The 21,527-nt window shown below is 39.0% G+C and overlaps 1 non-coding gene across 1 annotated transcript; it reads right to left on the reverse strand.

Moving 5' to 3' along the window:
• Positions 1–17,938: 17,938 nt before the first annotated feature.
• On the reverse strand, positions 17,939–18,045 carry LOC111904625 (small nucleolar RNA R71). Its single transcript, XR_002854589.1, has one exon. It is a non-coding gene; the product is annotated as a small nucleolar RNA R71 (small nucleolar RNA).
• Between the last annotated feature and the right edge of the window lie 3,482 nt (positions 18,046–21,527).

The following is a 21,527-nucleotide window of genomic DNA, read 5'->3' on the forward strand; positions in this document are numbered from 1 at the left end:
ATAGGTGCCAATAAATTTTTTATTTTGATTTTATTAAAATTTAATAACAGCCAATTATGATATAATATATATAATTTTTAAAGGAATTTAAAATTTTTTCCCATTATAAAATAAGTGATATATATTATTAAATGTAAGTTTTTATAGTGGCATATAAAATATGCCGATGAAAACATATGGAGTAGCGACATAAAAAATACCACAAAAAACATGATATAGTGGCACACAAAAAAATGTCACTAGAAGTTTGTGCCACTAGATGTCATTTTGTTTGTAGTGTACCCTCAATACCAACCATATCAACCCGAATATAACCAACTACCAGCGAAACATATATACTACCAATTTTGATTTCTCAAGAAAATATCAGTTATAATTTCGACCCCACTTTCCCCGTCTTTTCCAGGATCCTAATTCTAATATTCCATTTTCAAAGATTTGAAATTTCTTGATGCTCAATACCTAAAATCTGAAAAATCTAGCGACGAACCGAATCCTAACCATCAAATACAAAACAAAAACTCAAGCGAAAAATCTGAAGCCATTCCTAAGCCGCACAATATTAAAGCAAACGAAAAGAAAAAAAAAAAGAACAGACCAAAAAAGAAGAAATTGTGTTGAAGAAGGCGTGTATCGATACATCAGAAGACAAGGTTTGCAAAAATAAATAAAGATCAGAGGCTTTTTGGAAGCGAGTTTTAGAACACCTAGGTTGCAACTATGAGGTTCAGATCGTACACGACACCAAATGAACTTCAAATAGAAGGATCTGCAAAAGAAATGTAATAAATTCAATTGTATCTCCAACTAAAAGATGAATAACCAAGCTAGCCGTAATTTAAAGGTAGATCAATGTTGACATACAGTATGTATGAAAGCTCTATAAAATAAAAGCTTTTACGCATGAGGCAACACAAAATATTCTAAAATCCAACGAGAAATGGTTAAGCGTAAAAAAATATAGTGACAATACTTCCTCTTTCATGTAAAAGGACCAAAACATCTAATTCCAACGTGTATATAATCTCTTTGGATGTATAATTTCCACCTGAAATCAACGTTGAGCCTGAAGTGATATGTATTGACTCATTGTTGTGGAGGCAACGTAAAGGGAAGAAAGCAACATTAACATCCTCACAACCTCCTAAGATAATAAACCTTGTCACCAAAATCATTAACCTCACATGTATAAACAAAACTAGAAGCACATGAGAGAAACGATATTAAGACGAAAAATTATGCATCATGCAAGTTACATAGCAAAGGAACATCACATTCTTGAAGGAGGAGATACGAGCGATCAATTAAAAACAAGAGAAAAAAAATATGCAATACTATCCTAAACTGCATGACCATTTGATCGAAGTTCTGTGTTTGCCAAGAAACAGATAATTGTAAAGTTTTACGGTTAGGGGATATAAAATTTCATTTTAGACTTTTAGTTATCGTTTTAGGATTTTTATTATTGACTTTGAATTTTAATTTTCGTTTTATCATTTTATTTACCGTTTATAGTAGTTTACCTTTTATTTAATGAAATGCCATTTTTACTTTTAGTTTTAAATTAACAGATGTTGAATATTATATATATATATATATATATATATATATATATATATATATATATATATATATATATATATATATATATATATATATATATATATATATATATATATATATATATATATATATTAAATAATAAATTATATGGGTTGGGATGTATGAATTTCCATGAATTGTAAGATAAAAATATATAAATAAGAGAAGAGATAAAACATGATATGATAATAAAATAATATGTACCATGTAGGTACGACCCATCCATATAAAGAACATCTCCGATGTTAAATTTATACTATGACTCAAAGAACATCTATTTAAATGGTATGGCCAAAAGTTATTCTCTTCTACTTTTTTTTTTTTTTTTTTTTAATTTACTAATTTATTTTTATTTATCTAAATTGTTCTATAACACCCAATCATAAAATTATTCATTTTAAACACATGTTATATTTTAAATAATTAAAAACATTACAACACGCTTGTTTCAAAAGAAATATATTATAATATATTGTTTAGAAAACTTAATACGAAAAAATTTAACACGTCGTAATTATAAAAATGTTTGAAAATATTATATAACTGTAATAAATTTATATTTAACCAATGAAATGTAATTAAATATTTAATTGGTAAATAAATAAAAAATTATAATTAAAAGTAAAATAAAATATAATTACTATTAAATGTATAAAAACATTAAAATATATTAACTATCCAATTTAAACTAAATGATAAATAAAAGAAGAAATAAACTATATGATTTAATAATAATAATTAATCAATATTAAAATCTAATAATAATAAGCTATCAATATTAAAAATTAATAATAATAGGCTATAAAAATTAAACAATTAAAAATGCTCCAAAATTACCATTACATCAATATCACAAATAACTATACATTGCCTAAAGTAAAGTCCACGTAATGAATTTTATGTGAAATTTCTTAATAGATGAATTTCCCCTAAAACACAAAAGCTTATTTGGAAATGAATCTTATGTGAAATTTATACACAACAATTTGTATTAACGTGTTTTTGTGGTGATTAAACTAAATTGTTGACGTGATTAAACTAAACTAAATTTTGATAACCGGATCATCCTAGTAATTAGCTTTATTGTAAAATCATAACATTAATCTGTCGAAGTCACGTTCAAATATTCTCTTATGAATGTATTAAAATATGTTATATTCCTCAGAACACACTGTTTTCTCTTTCGGGAATGCGTTCAGCACAATTCCAAACTACTTAAAATGTGTGTTTTTTGTAGTTGTGTGCACGTGTTATTATTACATATGACAAATTGATTGGCTTGCAAATTGCAAAGATTCTGTCGTAGCTTGTCTTTGTAGTCGTGTGCACGTGTTACTATTACATATGACCAAGTGTTTGGCCAACAAATATCATAAATAATATTATATAATTAATTGGCCAATGTATATCATAAATAATATTATATTACATACCAAGTGTTTGGCCAAGTGTTACTATTACATATGACCAAGTGTTTGGCCAATAAGATTCTATCGTAACTTGTTTTTGTAGTGGTGTGCATGTGTTACTATTACATATGATAGTGTTTGGCGCATATATATATATATATATATATATATATATATATATATATATATATATATATATATATATATATATATATATATATATATATATATATATATATATATATATATATATATATAGGCTTAGATTATGGTTTTCTAATTAATTATTATGTGAATGTAGGGATGAATGTAAACTAATGGTTTTAGTTATTTTAAATAATAATTTATCTATCTTTAAATTAAGAGACACATATTTAAATTAGAAAACATATGTTTAGTTAATGAAAATTTTGATTTTAAGGGATATTGATTCTTTTAATTTTGAATTCCAATTTTTTTAATTAATTCATTTTTAATTCTAACATAATTTTTAATTTTACTCGATTTTATTCTTTTAGAATGTAATTCTATTAAAATGATATTGTATGAAAATGGAAGAATATATTCTGATAGATTACATATTTTGATTGAAATAACTTATTGTATAATAACAACATTCTTGAACCTTCAGTTGAAATATAACATAATCCTTATATATTCAAATATTGTAATGCAAATATAGATCCATACATAATCTTACAGAATAATAGTCAAAATAACATCCTTAAATATATAATTATTGAACAAATAGATTTGATTACTAAAATTAATTAATAGATAACATTAAAAATCTACCATATTTAGGTTTTGAAATGCTTGGCTTACATTGATCCCTACATCTACATAATAATTAGTTAGAATACTTGAATCTAGCTCTCTTTCTCTCTCTCTCTCTCTCTCTCTCTCTCTCTCTCTATATATATATATATATATATATATATATATATATATATATATATATATATATATATATATATATATATATATATATATGGGAAAAGTGAATATACATTACAGCCCCACCTAAGCTTAGGTACTAAACTTCATGAAAATAGGTTGTTTTACTATATAAAGATGGCGATTAAGGGATCCATGATTAACACTTGAAGATGTAGATTTAGGACCAACACAATAGTTTTTATAAGCAAGCAAAAATATTGATTATATTCGACCTTCGTGATAATAAAAAACAGTAATGATTGTTGGGATGAAGTAATAAATGACAATTGAGGAAAGAAAACATGGATAGTAAAACAATAATAGAGGAAATAAATGTTATCGTGGATGGTATATTACTAAGTGAAAACCAAGCCGGGTATTTTTACTAAGTTAAAATGACATTTTAGAGGGTTAGTACCTAAGCTTAGGTGAGGCTGTAATTTGTGGCTTTGTGTGTGTATATATTGTAACACTGTAAAAATTTAAACAATTTTTCACATTTTCAAAACACGTTTCCATTCATAATTATTATAAAAATCTCAATGTATCACATCTCAATTCATAAAACGTATCCCAAGATCAAAACATATAAAACTCCACGTGTGTGTACGAATCATGCTGGCGCCTTCCCGCGATCGTCAGTAGTACCTGAAACATATAACACATAACACTGTAAGCATGATGACTTAGCGAGTTCCCCAAAATACCACATATAACACATTTTAGCCACTCGAGGCTATAACTCTGTGGGCCCTTGGGCCCTAACTCTGTGGACCCTCTAGTCCTAACTATGTGGACCTTCCGGTCCTAACTCTGTAACTCTGGGATACACATCATAAATCACATAGAAATAATGTAGTGCAAAACATCACATATATAATATACAAGATACTCTGTCATATAACTCTAGTTACCACTCAAGGTAAAGTATAGTGAGAAGACTCACCTCAGATATCTCGGATAATATCTCGCTCGCGTATACACTCATCTAGTGTAACATCCCAAAATTCAAGACTAAAAATTTCTTTTAATAAAACATTACTTTAAGCAAAATCATCAATCCAAAACATAATCAGAGTATTAATTTCCAAAACACATGTTCGTTATCAGAGTAAAACATTCCCAGGCTGTCTAATCTATGGTGTGTGCCATGCGATCACCCCGAGCTCTTCCCTCCGCTACCGGAAGTACCTGAAACCAAAACTGAAAACCGTAAGCACGAAGCTTAGTGAGTTCCCCACCCTACCACATACCATGCATAACCACATACTGCACATACTGGGCCACGCCCGCTATCATGGGCCTCGCCCCTACCTCGGGCCTCGCCCGCTACAACGGCCTTGCCGCTCCAGGCCCCACCTGGCTTCGAGCCCCACTCGGATACAGATCTGTTTCACTTAGGCCTCGCCAATCCTGGGCCTCGCCCTTGTCCTGCTACTGATGAGTCATGGAACCCCGTCCATGCTCCTACTGATAGTGAGATATGGTCCCAGCCCACACTCACTCTTTCCCTAACTCGGGCCTCGCCCCTGATCTGTTGCTAATGAGATGTGGAACACCATCCACACTCTGCTATTGATGAGATACGGGACCTCGCCCTCACTCACCTCCCTACCAGGCACATACAAGTATCACACATACAACAAGTATAAACTATCACATAAACCATTCCTTGGGCACCCGCCCGCTATCATTGGACCTCGTCCTGAATATCATACTAGCATATTGTGCCTAGGGCTAACCCCCGGGTTTTGTACTCATAATTACATGGGTCGGCATTGTGGCCGTAGACCCATTCACACAAAAGGGAAACTCACCTTCACTTGCTGAACTTGCTGATAATCCCTCTAGCTGCTGCCTGACAACTCTCTGAACTCCTGCTCCACTAGCTCCCCGAGCTACTAATATCAATGCAACACTTAGTCTAACTGACCCCCAAAAGTCAACTTAGCCAACTCTGGTTAAAGTCAAAGTCCTGGTCAAAGTCAACCTCCCAGGTCAACCCTACTCGCCGAGTCTGCCTACTGACTCGTCGAGTTCATAAGCTCAAAGTCCTTCCACTCGCGACTCGACTTGCCGAGTCAGTCCATGACTCGCCGAGTCTACCGATTTCCGAGTCCTGACATGTCCAACTCACCGAGTCTCCACTCGACTCATTGATTCGAGTCTCAACTCAAAGGGTTTGGGGTTTCGCGACTTGACTCGCCGAGTCCAGGACAACCTTCAACAGACTCGCCGAGTTGTTCTTCCAACTCGCTGAGTTCCTACCCAACTTCATCCGACTAGCCAAGTCTACCCATGTGACTTGCCGAGTCACTCCAGCTCTTAATCCATGCAATGGCTTTTCGAGCCAAACAAGGGCTCCAACACATAGATCCATACTTCCAAGGCCTATTCCTCACGTAAAGTGGCAAACTTTACGTGTAGTTATGGAGATCTAGGCTCAAAACACTCCAAACTAGGGTTTATGACAACCATGCTTCACCAACATACCAAGAGCTGATACTTTATGGGATTCTAGATCAAAACGAGCATGGACCTGTGGTAGCAACCTCAGATTTGAACTTCTAGCTCGAAATGGTTACTAACATGCCAAGAATGCCCAAAACTCACACATAGATCTAGGTGCAAAAGAGTCCAAGAACTAGTTTATTACCTCCAAATGTTCATAAATGTCTTCCCAATCCCGGATCTATAGCCCCTTCTTGCACCTCCAAGATCCTTATTCCTTCTCCAAGCTTTAATGCACTCTTCAAGGCAATAATTAGCTCAAAAATGGATATGGTGGCTAGGGTTTGGTGTTATGGGTTAGGGAGGCAGTAAAGGAACCCTAGGGAAGAGAATGAGGCGCTTAAATAGGCTCCAAGTCCCGGATTTAGGGTTTTCCTCGTTCAGACCAGACTCGCCGAGTCGCCGAGTCGATCACTTACTCCTTGACCCGGATCCCGCTCGGAATCGCCGAGTTCCTCCTTGGACTCGACGAGCCGTTCCTTAAACTTAGGGTTTCCTTTCCTTTCTTGACCTTCTTGACTTTGGGTGTTACAACTCTCCCCAACTTAAACTAAACTTCGTCCTCGAAGTTTGCTATGGCCAACCGCCTGCGATCTGCTTCCAATACTCTACTAATTGAGCCAACACCAGCTGCCCACCTTCGCTGGTCTTTCGCGCGGTCATTTCGACTAACATTAATCCTTGCAGATAATAATCCAGGGTCAACCCTGACCCTGAACATTCTAAAAACACAACTTACTCAACCGACAAACCTTCTGGTACTCTCCGAGTACTGCACTGAACCCATAAGGGTTCACCCCTTCTTTCCTTGCGCGATTTCCTTGCCTTCCCAAGGCAATGCTCCATAACCAACTATTTCCTCTATCACTGTGAAGATCCTATCTTCACCAAATCCATCACTCCCGCTACCTCCTGAACGGGTCATTATCGCCAGTATCCACTGGGCATTTCTTCCTACTATAATTTGGTGTCGAGCACCCCACGATCAACTAACTGAATTCCACCATAGACCTGCTTACCCGCACTGCTACTGACTGAAAATTTTTGCTATTCCTTGTCTTCCTTCCGGTTGAACTGAGACCACCCTGGTCCTTACCAATCTATCAATATTTGGATTACCGGCTCCCACCGATCGCTAGACCCAACACAACTCCTAGTCGCTCCCAGCGACTTTCGAAGAAACTTCGACCACCTATAACTGCTCAATCTATCATGTCATTCAGGCACTACAATCCTGGGATCCTCGATCCTCGATCCCCTATCTTGACACTAAGGTCCCTACCAGTTCCCACCTGTGCTGCTAAAACTCACGGGCCTCGCCCACGGGTCTCACCCGCCTCTATCCTTCTAGTCCTACTTGTCTAACCACTCTCTCTCGGGCCTCGCCCACGAGTCTCACCTAACCATACTACGAAGCAACCCTGCTCTCAAGTCTCACCTATACTGCTACTCTCTTACGGGCCTTGCCCACGGGTCTCACCCAACTATATCCTGGAGCGGCCTCTCCCAAGATCTCACCTCTCTAAGGCTATACAGGCAAACTCCCTATCATTCTCATCCACTACCCATTCCTGATCTCTATCTGATCACTAGGAGATAAGGGCCTCGCCCCGACTCCGCTAACGAAGTTACCATGGAATGCTACGGCTTACCCACATTCTTACATCACCTTCCATCACTGATTGCTAGTGAATGCTACAGCTGCCCCGTAGTCTTACAACACTCTCTACCACTGACTGCTAGTGAATGCTACGGCTGCCCCATAGTCTTACAACACTTTCTACCACTAACTGCTAGTGAATGCTATGACTGCCCCATAGTCTTACAACACTTCTACCACTGACTGCTAATACGAAAGCACCCTACGCTATCAATTCTCAAGATCCTCATTCCGACTCTCTCGAGTCCTACAGGCGATCCTCCAACCTGAATTCCCAACCACATACTAACCATCACCAATACACGCACTAACTGAGAGGGAGTTTCTCAAACTCCCAACCCTGAACTCCTCAATCCATCAAACACTGTACCACTTCTTTTCCTTCTCGGAGGTCGCGCACTCGTTTTGGATCTGCGTGCTCTGACCTTTACACGCTCGAAGGATTCTCCCCCACTTCGATTCTACTTAACCCTTGCTGCTCAATGCTCGAAAAGAAATACCAATCCTTGCTACCATTCCATAATCAACCTGCTGAGGAACCCCAAACTTACCATAGCTAGGGATCTAACCAGTCCATTTCTAAAATTATACGGCTCCGAACTTAGCGAGACATACCAACTCCCTCCCAGGCATGCTACAGTTACTGCATCCTAAGCAACCTTCTCCAATAGAGCACATCCCTTAACTACCATTCAAATATCCAAGGTATGCAGATGGCATATAACTCGATCACGATCAAGCCGCGCAAAAATAAAATACTCCTACCGATAATGATGCAGAACCATAACAATATAATCATGCACAAATAAAAGAACTGAAAACGGAAATCGCATACCTGCAACGTCCGATGCTGCTCGCGCCTCCAAGGAAGTAATCTGAAAAGCCCTGCCTCCTACTGCGGGCGCCTCTGCTCAGCTCTGATGGCCGTCCGTGATCCTCAAAGTTGCAGGGGCAGGTGCCATCACCCGTCCTACAGAAAACAAACTGGGGCACTGGGCCTTCTTGTGGCCCCGCTGGTTGCAGTGAAAACATATCAAGTCGGATCCCTGTGTGGTGATAACAGTACAATCCCTGCTAAAATGACCAGTCTGGCCGCACTTGAAACAACCAGACTCACCGCCGCTACCACCCCTGCACGCGCCCCCGTGCGCCCTACCACACTTCCCGCATCGGCTGCGGTCCTGATAATCCTTCGATCTCGAATCCAATCCCTTGGGCCTTTTTCCCGAACTCGCGGCTACCTGCACCTCATCCGGCTTCCTCTTCCTGATCTGCTCGAAATCAATTTCCCTCTCTCTGGCTTGAGAAATCATATCTTTCAGCGTCTTACAGCCGGACCTGCTCACGAACTCCCTGATGTCAGCCCTCAACATCTCGTGATATCGGGCCTTCTTCATCTCCTCATCCGCAACATACTGCGGTACAAGAAGAGCCCTCACCCTGAACGTGGCGGTGATCTCTGCCACAGTCTCAGTGGTCTGCGTCAAATCCTAAAACTCTCGTGCCAACTGCTGCACCTCAATAATTGGTGAAAACTCTGCACCGAACCTGGCCGAGAAATCGCTCCCAGTCATCGCGTCCAACGCGGCATCATCCCCCAAAGCATGACCAATATCCTCCCACCAATCCCTCACTCTGTCCTTCAGAAGACAGGAAGCGAGTCTGACCTTGTCCCCCTCAGGACACCGGCTCGTACAAAATGCGTTGGCAACATCAGCCAACCATCTGCTGCTAGCGATGGGGTCCCTAGCCCCATGATAATCTGTTTCCTGATATATGCATAATTAGTTAACCATTTAGCATACATTTTTATTTATTTTTAACTAATTATGTGTATAATGTGGACAAAAGGTACTTAATATTGTTTAAATTTTGTTTTCAGTCCAAAAGACATGCTTGGGAGTGAAAGGGAACAAGGGGAAGCAATTAGAGACCAAAGAATAAAGAATGAGGGACAAAAGCCTTCCTACTCGGTGAGTACACGAGCTTACTCGGCGAGTCCATCAGAATACTCCAGAAGATAAGTCAAGACTCCTGGTACGAGACGGATAACTACGATCTACTTGGCGAGTTGGGTCTGCTACTCGCCGAGTACACCCTGTTTTGTGATAATTATAAAAACCGAGCCTTTATCCGATGGGAATACTTTTCTGGCATTTTTGGAGATTCATCTGCGATTGAAGAACCCTTGGAGGAGCTGAGGAACCCTAATCTTCAATCTCTTGAAGAATCAAAGCAACTAGGTTAATCATTCCACTTAGCTTTAGGAATTAAGTATGTTTAGCTTAGTTAAATATGTTTTTGTGTTCGTTTTTACTACAACTATGAACTAAATATGTTTTTGTTTATGTTTTGGGAATACCAAGTAACTCCTATGGTTTAATTCTTAGTGTTTGATTGATTGTTTATTGGTGATTTATTAAATTAAGTTTGTTAAAGAACCTTATGCATTAATCACAACTATTTTCTATTAATTGGAAGACAATTAAGCTGCATGAACATCTCTTAGTTGTTAACCTCATATGTCTATGTGAACACTTAATCATATGCTTAGGAATAATGAATATGAAACTAAGATTAACAAGATAATGGGTAGATTAATGTGTGAGCTTGTTTGAGAAACCAACAAACAAGAGGTTAATTGAACCACCAATTTAATTAACCACTACAAATCTTATTTAATCCAAATCATTAATCTAGAGAATTAATTAGTTTAAACACTTGATCACCGATTGAATTAATTGATTGTCTAAGGGTTAGGAGTAATGAACATGAACCTAACCACTATAGTTGGTAGCCAATAGCAATTAATCTATCATAAATTCAAAATAACCATAGGAGTGAATTGGTTGAACCTAAAACGGAAACATCTTTATCAAATTTGGTGAATTAGTTGTTTTCTTTAGTTACTTAGTTAATTAAGTGTTTTTGTGGTGTGTTTAAGTTTCTAGTCTTGCAAAACTAGAGAAAAAAACCTTTTACTCTTATTATTTGTTTAGTTAAAAATAGTCATTAGTTTAATTTTCCGTTCCTTGAGTTCGATACCTTACTTATCCAACTATACCACTAAAAGACATGTTCACTGCCTTTGTGTGCTAATTTATTAATTAAAAGTAGGGATAAAACAAGTACATTTCACACACATCAAGTTTTTGGCACCGTTGCCGGAGAACGGTTCTAAATAATTAATCTAATCCCTAATTTTTTTCGATCCTTTGTGTGAGTTTACTGGCACAAAGTTAATTTATTGCAATTTAGTAGTTAGTAATTAAGTTTTAGCATCTGTTTTAGTTTTAATATTCAGTTTAGAATTTCTTCAAAATTACACTGATACTCGCCGAGTGCAGTCGCACCTACTCGGCGAGTACAAGTGAATTTTACATTTAATTTTTGTTTTTTTTAGTTGCATTTTTTTTTGTTCTTTTTACGTTTTTATCTTGTTTATTTCAGGACTTTCATGACCAGAGGATCAAACACCCTGCTGGTACCCCCGTTTGAAGATCCCGAATCCGCATTAAAAAGGAACAAAGGAAAGGACGTGGAGAGCTCGAGTACACCCAAGAAGTCACCTTTGTCTAACTTGAAGACTGTTTTTAGGAAGAAGAAGAGCAGCAAATCCGGAGCATCCAGTGCATCTTTAGCAAGCGAAGACCTGATCAAGGAAGACACCGAGTACAATACCGAGGAAGAAGAAGAGCCCACATACGGGCACGACTCCGATTCCGGCGACGAGTTAGCTCTTACCATGGCTAATATTGATGAAATCCCCATGGGGGAATGGAAGAAGAGGATGCGCGACGACACTGGCCCGGGACTTGTGCAACCCGTAATTCCCGCGACTGCTACTTTTGAGCTCAAGGGTCATATCCTAGCTTTACTTAAAGAAATACCTTTCTATGGAAAAGACCACGAAGATGCCTACAAGCATTTGGATGAAGGTAATGATGTAGTTGATTACTTCTATTAGGTCAAAATATGGTTTATACTTTTCTTTTTTGGGCAATTATATTTTTGTTTAATATTTTATGAATTTATGGTCTAGTTTACGGCTGAGTTTACGGCCGTAAACTCATTTATGGCCCATGTGTTTCCGGCCCATGTTCCCCTAGTATAAATATAGGTATTAGGGTGTGAGGAAGGGATTGATGAACCCTAAGGAGTTTACGGCCAGAGAGAAAGGAACGTTTGTGTTGGTGAATCTTGTGTAAGGAATTTAATTCATATTATCAATACACTGAGATTCATCTTATTCCTCTTCGTCTCCTTCTCTTCTATTTTTATCTGACATCATCCGTTTGATTGGGATTCCGCACCATCAAACGGATCTGATTGATACACGGGCAAATTAGGGACTTACAATTGGTATCAGAGCCAAGTTGTATCAGTCAATTTTGTCAGATTGGGGGCATTATTTGATCTTATTTTCGAAATATTTTTGTGTTTTTGGATAGATCTCGCAAAAATAAGGGGGGTTTGTTCTTTGTGTTTTTCATAAAAAAGGGTTTTTGATTGAGTTTTTGAGCTTCAAAGTCGAAAAATCGGTGTTTTTGGTCGGAGTTTGCGGCCGGCGGCTAGGGTTTCGGAGGTTCACGGCCAGGAATTTACGTCCCGAAGTTCGCGGCTCGAGGTTCACGGTCCGAGCTTGCGGCTCGGAGTTTACGGCGTCGGCTTGCGGTCCTCGGTGGTTTACGGCTCGCACGAGTTCAGACCTCGTCCTCGCAGCACAACAGCTTCCTCGCCTCGCCTTCACATATAAAAAAACAAGAAACAGAAGCGCAGGTTATGGGGTTCGAAATCAGGACCTCTGGTTCATTACATCAGCGCTCTACCCATCTCGTCTAGCAGCACTTTTGTTCCTTCCTTCGCAAATATAATTCAAAACCACTCCCTGTCGCATCCAGTTTCGAAATTTTGTCACTTTTTACCCCAAAATTCAATTTCATTTATTTTTAAATTCCTTTTTCATCCAAAATAAAAACTAAAATAAAATAATAAATAAATAAATAAATAATAATAATAAAATATTTAAAAAAATATATTTTTGTTTTTTTATTTAAAATTTTGATTTTGACTTTTAAAATTTGATCTTTGACTTTAAACTTTGACTTTTTCGTTTAGTTTTTTAAATTTTCAAATTTAACTTTTCGGTTTGACTTTCAAGTTTGACTTTTTCATGTTTGACTTTTGAGTTTGATTTTTTTTATACTTTTTTTTTTTTTGACTTTTAAGTTTTATTTTAGCTTCTAGTTGTGTTTTTTTAATTGATTTTAAGGTCTACGAGGGACTTGAAAACATGAAAGAGAGTCGTCAGGATATGTTAAGACAAAATTTCAACATTTTCGATTATATCCCTGGAGAAACCTTCGAAACTCAGTTGCAGCAATTTACTACACTCACTACTGAGATGAATATAGTTGGGATCTTCTTGTCTAAATCTGAGATAAACAAAAAGCTATTGAATTCACTTCCAAAATCGTGGGATATAAACGTGGCTGACATCAAGAAGACAAAAGATCTCAATCATCTTAGTCAGGCTGATATAATTGAAGAACTTAACGCTTTGAATTGTCGAAAAACAATGAATTCAGCAAACCTTCCGGTCAATGAAGTGTCGTGTTCTCATTCATGTGAAGTTTAATGTTCTCAATCATGTGAAGATACGATTAAATTTCTTCGGGAACAAATTGATTTATTAAAAGGGGCAGTTGAGGACCTGAGATATAAAGGATATCAACTCAGGAAAGGACAGAAACCCCTGAAGGCTGAGTTTGAAGCAAAAACCAAGGACTTTAGGAAACTTCAGGAAGAGTATAGCAACAAGTATGAAAATTATGATTATGTTAAGAGACAACTTGTTGCTGTAACTAAAGAACTTGACACTTTAAAAATCAAGTGTGGAAAAACTGATGTCAGTTTCAAAAATTATACTGCATCAAGTCAGACAGTCGAGTCCTTATATGAAACCCAGTTAAGATTCAAAGAAAATCAAAACAAGGGTCTAGGGTATGATAGTGTACCTCCTCCTTATAATCATAACTACACATCCATCCCTATAACACAAGACGAAACTGACAGGGAGCCACATCTTCGATATGGAAAACGAGCTGGATTTGTGTCAGGAGGAGTTATTAATGTTGAAAATAATGATGCTTCTGTTACATGTGCAGGTAAAGTAGCAGAGGATGAGAACAAGGAGAGTTCTTCTGAACAAACAAACAACCCCTTGAACTCTAAATATGTTGCTTCTAATCAACCTGCCGTTGGTAAATACAGGCCACCAATTCCAACGCAACAGAGTTCTTGTGGCAAGTGTGCATGTGGGAACAACAAGAGACAAGGCAAGGATACGCCACCAGGGGCAGGAAGAAACAACTTCACAGTGAAGAAAAAGACATGTTTTCACTATGGAACACCTGGTCACATTGCCCGAAATTGTCCAAATCGCGCATACGTTCCTTACTATGTGAAAGGCTGGCAGAACGCGCCAAGAGGGAGATACTCCAAAAGAAACCCCTCAAGGTCACGTTCAGACATTGACGACTGGAATGCCAAGAAGGCCAAGAATGTAACTCCCAAGGCCATGAATCAAACTCCAAAGGACAAGCATCCGAATCCCAAGGGCAAGAAGGAAATGTCAGCCAACAAGCCCAGTTCAAGAGATGCTCCTGTGAAGCCAAGACCGGTTAGGTCAAAGTCATCTCGACAGTCGGCTTCAAGTTCCAAATCAAGTACTGAGCCACCCATAGGATCGAAAAAGAAATGGGTTAAACCCAACTACAAATGGGTTCCAAAGGCTCACTCTCCCAAATCTCCTAATGCTTCTAACGTTTCTACATCTTCTGTTTGTGATAAGCAGGATATGTCATGGGAGAGGGTATCATGCGTTGATGACAAAGGTCGACCCAGTTTCAAAATGGAGTGGGTTCCAAAGACCAACTGATCCCGCTCTGTGTCGAAGCAGCTATGGAGGCATATCATCATACTTCGATTTGTTGGTAGTGGTTGTTCCATGCACATGATAGGAGGCATCTCTCAACTATACAACACTCAGAATTTCATTTGAGAGTATGTGTCCTTTTGCGGGAAAGGAAGAAAGGAAGAGATCACAAATGGGGTTAGTGCTTAATGACATGAAGAATTTTCGGATCTGTTCTGAGATTATGCGTGCTATTCTCAGACCTTCTAAATGCAGATTCAATCGGTGAATTATGGTTTGCATTTTCTTCTCTATACTCCTGTGTTTTTCTTAAGCTGATTCGCTTTAAAGACTGATTTTTGTTTTAGGATAGTTTAAATTTGCGCATTTATTTTCGCTTCTCTCCTATGCACAAATTTAGGGGGAGAAATAAAAACAAAACAAAAATTAGAAAACTTAAAAAAAATTCATTAAAAAAAATGTTGGTTATGAAGTGTGCTTGAGGGAGATGTTTTGGGAAGTGATATTATCAAGTGATAAAAGGCAACCTGCGTCTGCGTAACGTACCCGAAGTTGAAGGGTCTATGCTCTGATTTGATGCGTCGGTAGGCACGAAATTTTTTAAATGGACTTGACTAGGGAGAGTTGAACTTAGGAAATTTATAGACTTGACAAATCTTGACCTAGTTAGATACGTTCAGCCTGACAATACGATGCTCGGATAGGTTGAGCAGGGAGATATATATGGGAATCTACTCGTCACATTAAATGAACCCGTACTTGGAACTGTGGTTTAACTTTTCCTTGATGTGCGGATTTTGTCCTTAATTCTGGTTGGATGGGACGACTGGTAATTCCGATAAATTAGGTCTGTAGAATATCATTTTCTTTCTTTCCGTCTGTTAGCCATATGTTGTCTCCTTTGCGTGACTTCCAATCCGACCTGGTACACAACATATGCAACTCTATTTCTCTGCAGGTTATATATGTGAAATACTTCTTATCTGTTAGCCATATGCTATCTCCTTTGCGCGACTTCTAATCCAACCTGGTACACAGCATATGCAACCTTCTTCTTCTCAACCCCTCTGAAGTAATAAGTAATAGAATTCTGAATCTATCCTCTCTCTGAATGGTTGTCTGCTCACCCGGTGTATGGAGTACTCTGGAAGTTCTTGATGGCTGGGGCATATCAGGAAGCGGGAAACACGTTCTAGTACAATTAAAATTGAACACATACAGATTGTCTATAGATCTCGCTGCTCAATTTAGGTGGACAACAATATCCCTGGTCGTCGTCAGATGAATGGTCCTTAAGATATAGTATCTAAGAAATTAGGACATATATAAATTTTAGGTTTTTAAGTTCATCATGTCTTGTAACAAATAGTATGTCCTAAATCTGTCACAAATTTTTCGTGTTTAAGTGGAACACAATACCGACGATCGACCAGACAAAGATGTGAATATGGAAGGTACCGACAAGTGGATAAAGGCTGTCTAAAAACTTTGATCCCAAATCACTCTTAAAGTTAGATATCATTTTTATTTTTGTTAAATTTGTCATAGTTTCGTCTAATTTAAATATTAGGGGATAATTAAAAATTAAAAATAAAAAAAATCAGAAAAATTCAAAAATCAAAGAAAAATCAGAAAAATCCAAAATCCAAAAATAGTGTTATTTCTGTTTTATTTCTTGTTCAGAAAAATCAAATATCCAAAAATATTTTTCTTTCTGTTTTAATTTGTGTGCTAAGTTTTCTTTTAGTTTTGTTTTGTCTTGAAAAGTGATTTCAGGTAGAGATAAGACTCATGGAGTTTGTGTTGAAGATTTATGAGCCAAAGCCTCGTCTGTGAGCATCGAAGAATTTGCATTTGAAGGAACAAGAAATGAAGATTATTCTTTTAACATTCAATCCTTCAACCCCAGAAGCAAGGTGAAGCTGCAATTGAAGATTATGTGACAGATTGCATTGAAGCCTCCTCAATCAGTCTGTTGCTATCTTTGTACCTGCTAAAGTGATCCAGAAGATTTGTTCTCTCTGATGTTCTCTCTGAAGATTCTCAAGCTGAAAGCCCTATCTTTCAAGAATCAGTACATCAAGCCTCCTCACCCAACGTGCGTTCAATGCCAAATTCTGAAGAAAAGCCCAACTGCTCAAGATGAAGTCATTCATTGAAGATTCATTAAGTTCATCTTGAAGTCGTGAAGAATTTGAAGATTAATGCTGAAGCCAAGTTCCCAATGAAGATTATCAAGAAAGCTAGCTACTTTTTAGGGGGAGCTTGTTGGGTCAATTAAGAAAAGAAAGCTATAAACCAAGGGGGAGATTGTTAGGTCAAAATATGGTTTATACTTTGCTTTTTTGGGCAATTATATTTTTGTTTAATATTTTATGAATTTATGGTCTAGTTTACGGCTGAGTTTACGGCCGTAAACTCATTTTCGGCCCATGTGTTTCCGGCCCATGTTCCCCTAGTATAAATATATGTATTAGGGTGTGAGGAAGGGATTGATGAACCCTAAGGAGTTTACGGCCAGAGAGAAAGGAACGTTTGTGTGGGTGAATCTTGTGTAAGGAATTTAATTCATATTATCAATACACTGAGATTAATCTTATTCCTCTTCTTCTCCTTCTCTTCTATTTTTATCTGACATCATCCGTTTGATTGGGATTCCGCACCATCAAACGGATCTGATTGATACACGGGGAAATTAGGGACTTACAACTTCAATGTTCCAAATGTGCCTCGTGAGACTCAGCTACTGCGCATGCTTCCAGTGACATTCAAAGGTGCTGCAAAAGACTGGCTCATGTCATTTCCCCCGGATCAGTCACCACATGGGCCAAGATGATGGAAGAATTCATTGATCACTTTTGCCCACCTTCCAAGATAGCCAAGTTGAAGAAGGCCATTGCTAACTTTGAACAACAAGCTGGGGAGTCACTATATGAAGCTTGGGAGAGGTACAAGAGGTTACTAAGAAACTGCCCACACCATGACCTAAACAGCCAGCAAGAAGTCTCCATCTTATATGATGGAGTCAATGTCACAACCAGGCAGTTACTAGACTCGCAAGCCCTGCTCACTAAGAAGCCGCCCCCGGTGATCAAGGAATTGATTGAAGAATTCTCTAAACACTCTAAAGAATACCACAACCCTAGAAATGATGTTACTAGGGGAGCCACATATGCAGCTACTGAAGACTTATCCGCGGTCATGGCTATGCTAAAAACCATGGATAGGAGGATGGATAAAATGGATCAAACGATCCATGCTATTCGGGTGGGTTGTGAAAGCTGCAATGGGCCTCATCTTACTAGAGATTGCGACTTAGATGAAAATGGGAACAAGAAGGTGCAAGTTTGTTACTCAAGTGGAGACCGATATGATGAAGACTGGCGCAAATAAAACAAAGAGTGGCTCCCTTATGAAGAGTACAAGAAGGCCAAGGAGGAGAAATTCAGGCAAAAAGGGAGAGGTTTCTACCAAAAGGAGGAGCCATTACAAGAGAGAAAGCCAAGCTTGGAAGAAATGCTCACCAAATTTGTAGCTGCTTCAGAAAAAAGGCATAGTGATCATGATGCTGCAATTCAAGAAACAAGGACCATGCTAAGGAACCAACAAGCATCTATCCATAATATAGAAACGCAGCTTGGGCAACTTGCTCAACAAATCAACCAAAGGTCACCGGGCGAACTTCCTAGCAAAACCGAAAATAACCCACGAGGCGCGCACATAAACATAGTCACAACAAGAAGTGGGAAAATAATCACTCCCCTGGCCCCTATTCAGAGTAAAGCATCCAAGGAATCACAGAAGGAGGAGGCAGAAAATCAAGCAGAAAAGCAAAATTTACAATATGACAGCTCTACTCGCCAAGTACCAAATATGGACTCAGCGAGTACACCACCAAATCCGAAAGATCAGGTCCCTGAAAAGCTGTATTAGTCTCCAATGCCATACCCATCCCGAGCTAAGAAGGAGAAGCAGGAAGAGGAGTACCAGAAGTTTCTAGATCATATCAAGGCAGGAATTCGGCGAGCTGGATGAAGATAGGCAGGAACTCGACGAGTTGGAAGAACAACTCGGCGAGTCTGTTAAATGTTGCCTTAGACTCGGCGAGTCTGTTCTTGGACTCGAGGAGTTTGGTTGTGAAGTCCTAACTTTTTTGGTTGAGCTATGAATCGGTGAGTCGAGGTACGACTCGGTGAGTTGAGCGAGAAAGGACTCAGAGTTTGTTGGACTCGACGAGTCTTGGGGCGACTCGGGGAGTTAAGTCATGGATTGGAAGTTTCTGAGTATAGGGACTTGATGAGACAGCGGGTTGACTCGGCGAGTAGAGTCAGTCAGGAAGGTTGACTTTGACTGAGGACTTTGACTTTGACCAAGAGTTGACCAGTTGACTTCCAGGGTTATTTTGGTAATTATTGGTATTTATTGAGTTCAGTCTTTTGGTATTGATAAATGGTGGAGTTCGTGTCAGAAGTTGGAGCAGCGTGATCCTATCTTTTCAGTCAGCAGTTGCGAGGTGAGTTATCCTCACTATATCGACAGGGTCTACGGCACCAAGGCCGACCCTTTATCGGATGTAAATCCGGGTAGCTGTTACGTTATTGCTTCGCTATGTGTTTGCATCCTGGTAGTTAGGATGGTATATGTTAGAGACCTGGTTAAGGTCGGAATCCTGGAAAATAGGATGATGCTATGTTAGTGACCGGTCAGGTCGGTATCCTGGTTAGAGTATGCTATGTATGTGATCTGCTAGATCGGTTGATTGGTGATTAATTGTTATATGATTAAATGTTTATGTGCACATGGTTGGTTGACTGGGGTTGGGTTGAGGCGGGTCCTGCTTTGTGCTGTAGGCGAACATACCCAGGGCGCACCGGATATTCCGAAGGTCCAGCGAGCGGTCCGGATAGGTTGTAGGCCCCACGAGGGTAGACCAGACATGCCGAGGCTCGGAGTGTGGACCAGGCCGAATGAAGGCCCGGTGCGGGTGGACCAGTCATATTGTAGACTCAGAGAGTGGACCAGGTGGATTGAGGACCGTTGCGGGCGGACCAACCACACTGCAGACACGATGTATTTGGTTAGACTCAGAGTGTAGACCAGGTGGACTGAAGGCCCGGTGAGGCGGGCCAGTCGCACAGTAGACTCGAAGTGCATGGCTGTTCTATTCTGTTATGTTATGTTATGATATGCTATGTTTATGGTATATGTGGTTGGTATTTTGGGGGTATCTTACTAAGCTTTCGGGTCTTACAGTTGTGGTTTAACGTTTTAGGTACTTCAGGAGACCGTGGCAAGGAAAAGGCGTGATCGTACCGCTCCTCATGTTTATGTTTTATGATATGGTTCTGGGAATACTTTGATAATAAATGTATTGAAAACCTTTTTGTAATAACTTAATGAAATTGGGTTGTTTTTTAAAAGCTTAAATTGGTTGAAATTTTTTGAGCGTTACAAGTAGGTATCAGAGCCTTGGTTTGAGTGAATTGGAGGAACATTCGTGTGAATCCAATCTCAAATGAAGGAGAGTTGTCAAAAGAGATTTTAAAATGGTTTTAAAAAATGAGTAAAGGAGGTCGCGGAGGTACGATCAGCCGGAGCCAGTAAGTAACCCCAAAATACCATACAAGTTATTTGTTTATGAGATATGATGGAACAACATGCTAGTACTAGGCTAGGGATCTTCAGGAATTGCATGATAGAGTTGCCTGATTTATGATGCCTGCTAGCCTAGGGTTTCTTTCTGTATGAGATTTCCAGTGTTCCTCTCGGAGTGAGGGTTGAATGCTTGTTATGCATGTTCATCACTAGGGTGTTGTGGTGATACTTGATATAAATATGGGTAGGTGTGGAAGGTAGTATGGGCCCGTACTAATGAAAGCACAGGACCCATACATGTATCAAGGAAGTCACAACCCCTAGGGTTGGGCTGGGAGTTGGTTCCCGGGTTAGCGCGAATCATCTGATGTTTTGTAGTAATTTCAGTATGCTGGTTACGAGGCATGCTAGGAGCGGTCTAGGTGGATCAGCACCACCTGAGGTTATCGGTTAGATGAGCACAGTCGAGTTGGATGCTAGGATTCATGAGGTCCTGCATGATGAGGTTGTTGCTATGTTCCGGGCCGAGTTGCCGAAACTGTTTGGGTCGATCAAGACCGCCATGGTCGAGTATTTTGATGAGCGCTATGCAGCTCTTACAGAGACGGCTGCCGTGGCGGCTACAGCGGCTGTAGCAATGGAAGGGGGAGGAGCCAGTAGAGGTTTTCAGTATCGGGATTTCGATAATACGAAGCCCCCTACTTTTGATGGAGTTTAGGATCCGATTGTTGCTATGCGATGGTTGTCAGATGTGGAGGGATGTTTCTTCACATGTTCATGCCCTGCTGATTAGAGGGTAAGGTGTGCTCTGAACCTGTTGAGGCTCGGGGCGAAGGATTGGTGGAGGTTGACTACGGGGTCATATTCGGATGCG

Source organism: Lactuca sativa, chromosome 6, assembly GCF_002870075.4.
Source record: "Lactuca sativa cultivar Salinas chromosome 6, Lsat_Salinas_v11, whole genome shotgun sequence".
Classification (NCBI taxonomy): Eukaryota; Viridiplantae; Streptophyta; class Magnoliopsida; order Asterales; family Asteraceae; genus Lactuca; species Lactuca sativa.